This window comes from Camelus bactrianus, chromosome 35 (assembly GCF_048773025.1).
Source record: "Camelus bactrianus isolate YW-2024 breed Bactrian camel chromosome 35, ASM4877302v1, whole genome shotgun sequence".
Taxonomy (NCBI): Eukaryota; Metazoa; Chordata; class Mammalia; order Artiodactyla; family Camelidae; genus Camelus; species Camelus bactrianus.
In genome coordinates, this window is record NC_133573.1 from 8,126,486 (window position 1) to 8,134,328 (window position 7,843).

Here is a 7,843-nt window from a genome sequence, read left to right on the forward strand (position 1 = left end):
TCTCCACAGTCTCTCCAGCATTTGTCATTTGTGGACTTTTTAATGATGGCCATTCTGACTGGTGTGAGGTGATACCTCATTGTAGTTTTGATTTGCATTTCTCTGATAATTAGTGATATTGAGCATTTTTTAATGTGCCTATTGATCATTTGTATTTCTTCCTTGAAGAATTGCTTGTTTAGGTCTTCTGCCCATTTTTGGATTGGGTTGTTTGTTTTTTTCTTATTAAGTCATATGAGCTGCTTATATATTCTGGAGATCAAGCCTTTGTTGGTTTCATTTGCAAAAATTTTCTCCCATACCATAGGTTGTCATTTTGTTTTACTTATGGTTTCCTTTGCTGTGCAGAAGCTTGTAAGTTTCATTAGGTCCCATTAGTTTATTCTTGCTTTTATTTCTATTGCTTGAGTAGACTGTTCTAGGAGAACATTTTTGAGATGTATGTCAGATAATGTTTTGCCTATATTTTCTTCAAGGAGGTTTACTGTATCTTATCTTATGTTTAAGTCTTTGATCCATTTTGAGTTTATTTTTGTGTATGGTGTGAGGGAGTGTTCTAGCTTCATTGCTTTACATGCTGCTGTCCAGTTTTCCCAACACCATTTGCTGAAGAGGCTGTCTTTATTCCATTGTATATTCTTGCCTCCTTTGTTGAAGATTAGTTGACCAAAAGTTTGTGGGTTTATTTCTGGGCTCTCTATTCTGTTCCTTTGGTCTATATGTCTGTTTTACCATGCTGTCTTGATGACTGTAGCTCTATAGTATTGTCTGAAATTTAGGAGAGTTATTCCTCAAGCCTCTTTCTTTTTCTTCAGTAATGCTTTGGCAATTCTAGGTCTTTTGTGGTTCCATATAAATTTGATTATGATTTGTTCTAGTTCTGTGAAAAATGTCCTGGATAATTTGATAGGGATTGCATTAATCTGTAGATTGCCTTGGGCAGTGTGACCATTTTAACAATGTTGATTCTTCCAATCCAGGAGCATGGGATATCTTTCCATTTTTTACAGTCTTCTTTAATTTCCTTCATCAATGGTTTATAGTTTTCTGTGTATAATTCTTTCACCTCCTTGGTTAGATTTATTCCTAGGTACTTTATTACTTTGGGTGCTATTTTAAAGGGGATTGTTTCTTTACTTTCTTTTTCTGTTGATTCATCATTAGTGTAAAGAAATGCAACTGATTTTTGAATGTTAATCTTGTATAATTTTTGTCAGTTATACCTCAATAAAGCTGAAAAAAAATTCTAATAAATAAATAATAAAATAAAATTGCTCCCACATCTTTCACAGTTTCCCCCCTACTCAAGTGTCCTCCCCTTCCCCAGTGGGAGTCCTGGGAGACATGGAGGAACCTTGGGGTAAGTTTGGTGGCCCTTTGCTCTCTCATCACCAGCCTGCCTCGACTTGTTCCACTGCAGAGAGTTTATCCTCTCCCAGTGGTTGGGCCTCCTGCGATGGTGGCTGTGGCCATGTGACAGGTGTCCATGGCACCCGTGCTGATGCCTGGAGTCATCCATGCATCCTCTGTGGCTTCACTTGAGAACCCTGGCCTCTTCTGGCCTCCAGGTGGGTCTTGTCAGCATGGCCATGCCCTCCCCGGGAGCTGGGACCTGCTGGCTACTTCCCCAGCACCCCAGAGCCATGTGTGGGGACCTGTGGGGCTCCCCGAGTCCCCTCAGCCAGTCCACATCTGCTGCTTTTCCAACACTGGAATTTCTCCAAGAGGCATGACCCTGCTCCAGGCCATTCTTAATTATTATTTTTTTTAATTTCCCACAAACTCCCAAGTAGGCCCGGCATTCATGGAAACCTCTTTCCCTCCTTTCTGCGGCTGCCAGGTGCTCACTCCTCCCAAACCAGAGGGGCTTTACTCTCCTCTGTGAGGCAGGCACTCTAGAACCGTATGCCCCTTCAGTTTCCTGTGAGGCCAAACCTCCAAGCTTTGGTTCATTATAGAAAAACTCTGCTTGAAGAAGTCTGGGAAAATTCCTACTCCTGCTTCAAAGTCTGTTGTTTTGAGACTACTATTTATCTACTGACTTCATGTTAAAAATCTAGTTTGAAACTCAATGCTGAGCAAGGACTTCTTTTGTTCTTGGTAGCGTTCCACCTCCCTTTCCCTGTAAAACATTATCTTCAGCTTCTTGGCTCAATGCAGGGGAAGGCTGCAGGGTTTTAAAAACAACCAACTAACCAACCAAACAAACAAGAAAACCGAGTCTGGAAATACTACGGAGGAAAAAGACATCACATGGCATTTCAAAACACTGCCCACTGTAATCAGCCAAACTAAACTGTTTCTCTTCCCCCAAATATGCTGGACCGTCCGCTTCCACATCTTGCCTGAGTTGCTCCCTTCCCTTCAAATACATCCAGGAATTTGGTTTCAACTTCACACTTGCTTCGCTGTTGTCTGGCTTTTCACATTGGTTGATGAGCAGTTTCTCATTTTATTCCAGATGTATTAAAAACAAATCAGCAGTGAAGCAATGAAAACTGGTGCTTACTGACTCTGGAGCTGAACCGCTGCGTCACACACTTTCAAAAGGAACGAAATATGAAACATTACAGTAGACAGAAACTCCGCAGAGCCTGATGCCAGCCTCTAGTGGCTGAAAGTTCTCTGGTTTGTGGATGTGACCTTACCACTAAGATTTGGACACAATTGGCTTCAACCTCCATAGAGTGAAAAACTCAACACTCTTCAAGTATTTCCAGGAATTCTTGAGCGGGACATATTCTTCCAGGTTACTCCACGATTCTGGTCATTGTGTGTTTCCTCTAAATGTTTGGTTCTCTCCAGCCTCACCTCTGGCAACTACTCCCCTTTCCTTCCTCCCTTCCTCCCCTTGTGATCACAGGTATGTACAACACAACTCGTTTTCTCTGATTTCTGAAAAATGGCATTTGTCCAAGGTACATATGAGTGAGAGACATTTGCAGAAAATTCTGGGGTTAGGGCAGAAGTGAAGAAAGTATCACTCTGTGATCCCAACCTAAGTTCTGTCTTCCAGACATTTTCCCCATCAAGAACTTCTAGCAATCCCACTCCTGGGCAAATGTCCTGAGAAGATGAAAACTCTAATTTGAAAAGGCATATGCACCCCAATGTTCATAGCAGCACTATATACAATAGCCAAGACATGGAAGCAACTTTATCCAGATGACTGGATAAAGAAGCTGTGGTATATTTATGCAATGGAATAGTACTCAGCCATAAGAAAGAATAAAATAATACCATTTGCAGCAACATGGATGGACCTAGAGATTATCATACTAAGTGAAATAAGTCAGACAGAGAAAGACAAATATTATATGATATCGCTTGTATGTAGAATCTAAAAAATAATACAAATGAATCTATATACAAAACAGAGACAGACTCGGAGACATAGAAAACAAACTTACGGTTACCAAAGGGAAGAGGGAAGGGGGAGGGATAAATTAGAAGTAAGGGATTAACAGATATAAACTTCTATACATAAAATAGATAAACAATGAGGATTTACTGTATAGCACAGGGAAATATATTCAACATCTTATAATAATCTATAATGGAAAATAATCTGAAAAATATATATATATATAACTGAATCACTTTGCTGTACACCTAAAACTAACACAATATTGTAAATCAACCACATTTTAATTGGAAAAAAAAAAACAAACAACGAACCTCTCACTGACATCACCTGCCTTCTTGGGCTCTGTCTCCTTCACCATCTCTGTTCCTTTCCCAGAGTCTCACCCGTTCCCAGCACCACCCCCTGCCACCATGATGCTATCCTCAGAAATTTAAATATTTCTGTATCTATCAGCTTTTGTTGCTTTACCAGCCATTCCAAATAACCATTTATTTAGTTCACGAGTCTGCTGGGTAGCAATCTGGACCGGACTCAGCTGAGCACCTCATGCGTCTGCTGTCACTGGAGATTTAGTTCATGAGTCTGCTGGGTTGCAATCTGGACCGGACTCAGCTGAGCACCTCATGCTCTGCTGTCACTGGCAGATCAGCTATGTTTTTCATAGGCTGGGCTGTCACGTACCTGGGGCCTCAGCTGGGACAAGTGGGCTGCCCTGAATCTGCCCCATGCATCTCCTGTCCTCTAGGAGGCTAGCCTGGGCTTGTTCACAGGAGGTCGGACTGGGTCCCTTGCAAACAAGCAGAAGCACACAAGGCTTCTTGAACCTTAGGAGCAACTGGTCCACCATCTCTCCACTGTGTTCTACTGGTCAAAGCAAGTCACAAGGTTCCCACTCGACAGAGCGAGCTACAAGTCACACTGCAGGAGATGTGCATACAACGGCCTGGGGGTGGGGGCGCATCATAACAGCACTTCGCTCATAATTCACTGCAGTTTCTTATTTCCCTGATACAGAGCCATTTAATTCTCACTCTGAACCCATCCAGGACAAATCCTAGGGCTACCTTTCCACAATCAATAATCTTTAAATTGCTTTTACAAAAATTATCTTCTTCCCCTTCAGAAGAATTCTGTGGCCACCTCTTAAACCTCTGGGTTTCTTCTTCCCAAGAACACATAGAAATAAAGCCAGTGTGTGTGTGTGGTGGAAGGGGAGGGAATTGTTAAAACTAAAGTCATTATTTTGGCTTCTGGGACCACGGTGGTAATTTTTAATTTTCAAAACACGTTACTATAGCGTCTTAAGATATGCCAACAATGTAAAAACGTATTTACAGCTGCTTTAGTATTTTTATCCCACACAGAACCACATGAGGACACATATCCTAACCCCCATGCGGTAATCAGACAGGTTTCTAACTACCCTGATATTTGCTGTAGAAAACGTGTCACCCACAAACTGAAACAGATTTAAAATCCACTAATTACCTGTCACAAAATGCGTTATAAGGCAAAGATCCTTTCTAATTCAATTTTTGATAATGACAGAGTTAGTAAAGAACTAAAAGAGAACGGAAACTTCTGTGAAAGTAATTTTTTTAAAAAGCGTAACATTCCTTTCCTAAGGAAAAGGAAAGACGCTGATGAGGAAAAAATAATCAGCTCTGGGAAAGCAAATTTCAGCAAGTTCAGGGCATTGGCAAAAAAAAGACTTGATGGGAAGAAAGGAGTCCAAAGAGCTGGATGGTCTTTAAACAAACAATTCTGGCAGGTGAACAGACTATATGCGAGCGCGGGACAGGGAAAAGCCTGCCAAATTGGCAAAACAGAACTGTGCAAAGTTCTGAAAGGCAAATTAGGAAACTAAGAAAGGCTGTCCAGCCAGATCACCAAGAATGAACAAATGTGGAGGGACCACATCAAAAGTGAGAAAGATAGTAAGTGTAGGCTAGACTTAAAAGACATTGAAAGTAGTCAATCAGTTGCATTAATAAAAAACCAAGTTATTACTGATTATGTTACCATTTGGTTAAATAACCACTCCTGGATTTCATATATTTCCCTGCAAACCTGTTGCCTGACACCACAACCAGCACCGACTAAGATGCATTCTGTTGCAAAGGGCAGAAACCCTAACTCAAAATGGCTTTAAAATAAAAGGAATTTATTGGTTCGTGTGACTGAAAAGTCCAAAGATAAGAGTGATCTTTATGTTAAATTTCATCCTGGTCTGAATTGTACTTTTCTGAAATTATCTGGGCTATGTCCTTTTCTGAATGTTGGCTTTATGATCAGCTAGGTTTCCTCTTGGTTGCAAAATGGCAGCAGCAATTCCAAATCTCATCTCCTCACACCACACCCTTCAGAGGACTATCCCTTTCTCCAGTCACTAAGGAAGATGTCTGGGCTTCAGGCTGATTGAACTTACTCAGGCAAAGACAATATAGGTTGGCTTAGGACTGAATGTGTCCACCCCTGAATAATTGAATGAGAGGATGGATTTAAGCTGATTTCCTTGGGCCATATAGACTAGAATCTGGGTGGCTCCATGTCACCCATCCACATGGCTGGTACTCAGTGGGGAAAGTGTGCAGTGGATACAGCCAGCAAAATGCCTGCCTCGGGGAGTCTGGGCTATGGAAGAAGAGCTCCCACCCTGTATCTTCGAAAGGGTCAGACGTAACAGCTGACTTTGTAATAAAGCTAAAAACACTTCAGTGCAAATTCTGTTGTCCCATATGTAATTACTGCCTGAATAAGTTCTATTTTAACTGCAATAGAATTTAATTGGTAAGAGTAAATGTGCATGACACACTTTTATGCTCTTAGAGTAACAGTGTTTTTTTCTCTTTAAAAAACAATTTCAGTTTTTCCCAGTTTATAATGACTAGTCCTGATGTCTCTGAAATTTCTAGAAAAACATTTTTATTTCTTAAAGAAAATGTTTAGAGTTAGCCTCTTTAACCCCATCTGCAAAAAACAACAGAGTGTCATGAGGATTGAAGGCGCTAACATGAAAGGTAGGTAGAGCAGTGCCTGATATATCTAATATTATATAATATTTTATATCACTGTCACATGTTATATATCTAATACATAATAATACCATTATAATATATGATAGTGGTATAATTGTTACCCCATTTTACCTGTGTTCACTCAGTCCTCAGACTAGATCTCGGGGGTTGGCATTATTTATTACCTCATTTTACAAAGGAGGAAACTGAAGCAGATAATAAAGCTATTGGTTTTCTAAGGTATGGAAGTGGCAGGATTTTTCTCTTGGTGAGTTCCTGAGTAACACTCACAGGGCACAAGTAACTTCGGACTTACTCCTCTCTTTTACTTTCCTTGAACATCATTCTGCTGTGTTTACCCTATTAAGTACTTAGTACTCAGTACCCTAGTTAGTACTTAGTACTCAGATGAAACACAGCCAATGCATGAATGAGAGACTATCTCTTATTCATTCCTGGTCAAAGCTACCCTCCTGAGCTTTTATTTTCTAGACACCTATCTTCCAGTCTTTTCCTTTGGTTATTTTTAGTTTATAGATTACATAATCTTATAGTTACATGTAAACATCTGGCCTTAGAATTACACTTAAATATGTGGCACTTAGTAAACGGCCATTAATACTGATTGAAGGGATGAAGCACAACATGGATTTATGAAGGAAAAAAAGGCTTCCTAGAAAAATAGAAACCCTAATTCTTATACCACCACTCGGGCCAATGATAGGACTAAAGGAATAGAAGTATGGTAGAAAGCCTGAACTAGCTGTGGAAACTGGGGAAAGGTGGATTTACATGTCAGAAACATAACAGAACCTCTGCCAAACATAACTGGAATAGAAACAGAGTAAAGGAAGTCACTGAAGGTCAACTGTACACAGAGTTTTATAAACTGCTTTTATCATCCAGCAGTTTGTCTTAACATTTTTTCTAGGTGAATATCAATATTACCACTTCAACTGCTTATAAACAACTCATTCTTTGTATGTATAATGACTTATTTAATTCTTGCTAACATTTAGATTGCATCAATTTTTGCTTTTACCAAATTGGCATGGAACAGCAAGGGTTTTTCTTATTTTTTTTAAAAAAAACTGCTTGCATAATGAAAAAATAGAATTTTCAAAAATTATAAGGAAGAAAGCAAATAAAACCAAGTATGTATAACAAAAGATTAGAAAGTGAAAGGAATTGCAGAGAAGTTGAAAACAGCAAAACAAGATGACAGAAGAGCAGATATATAACTAAATGAATGTAAATGGATGAATGTACCTTTTGACAGATTTTTTTTTTTTAAAGCCCTACGTGTTTGGGTCCAAAGCAACTCAACTTTTGTCAATTTATATAAGGCACTAAATGAAAAATTACACAAGAAAATTCAAAGGATATGTAAAAAGAAATTGGGCAAATGTTTGCACAAAGGACTGGGGTGCTTTCCTTCTCCCTGCTCTGCATTGGCTTT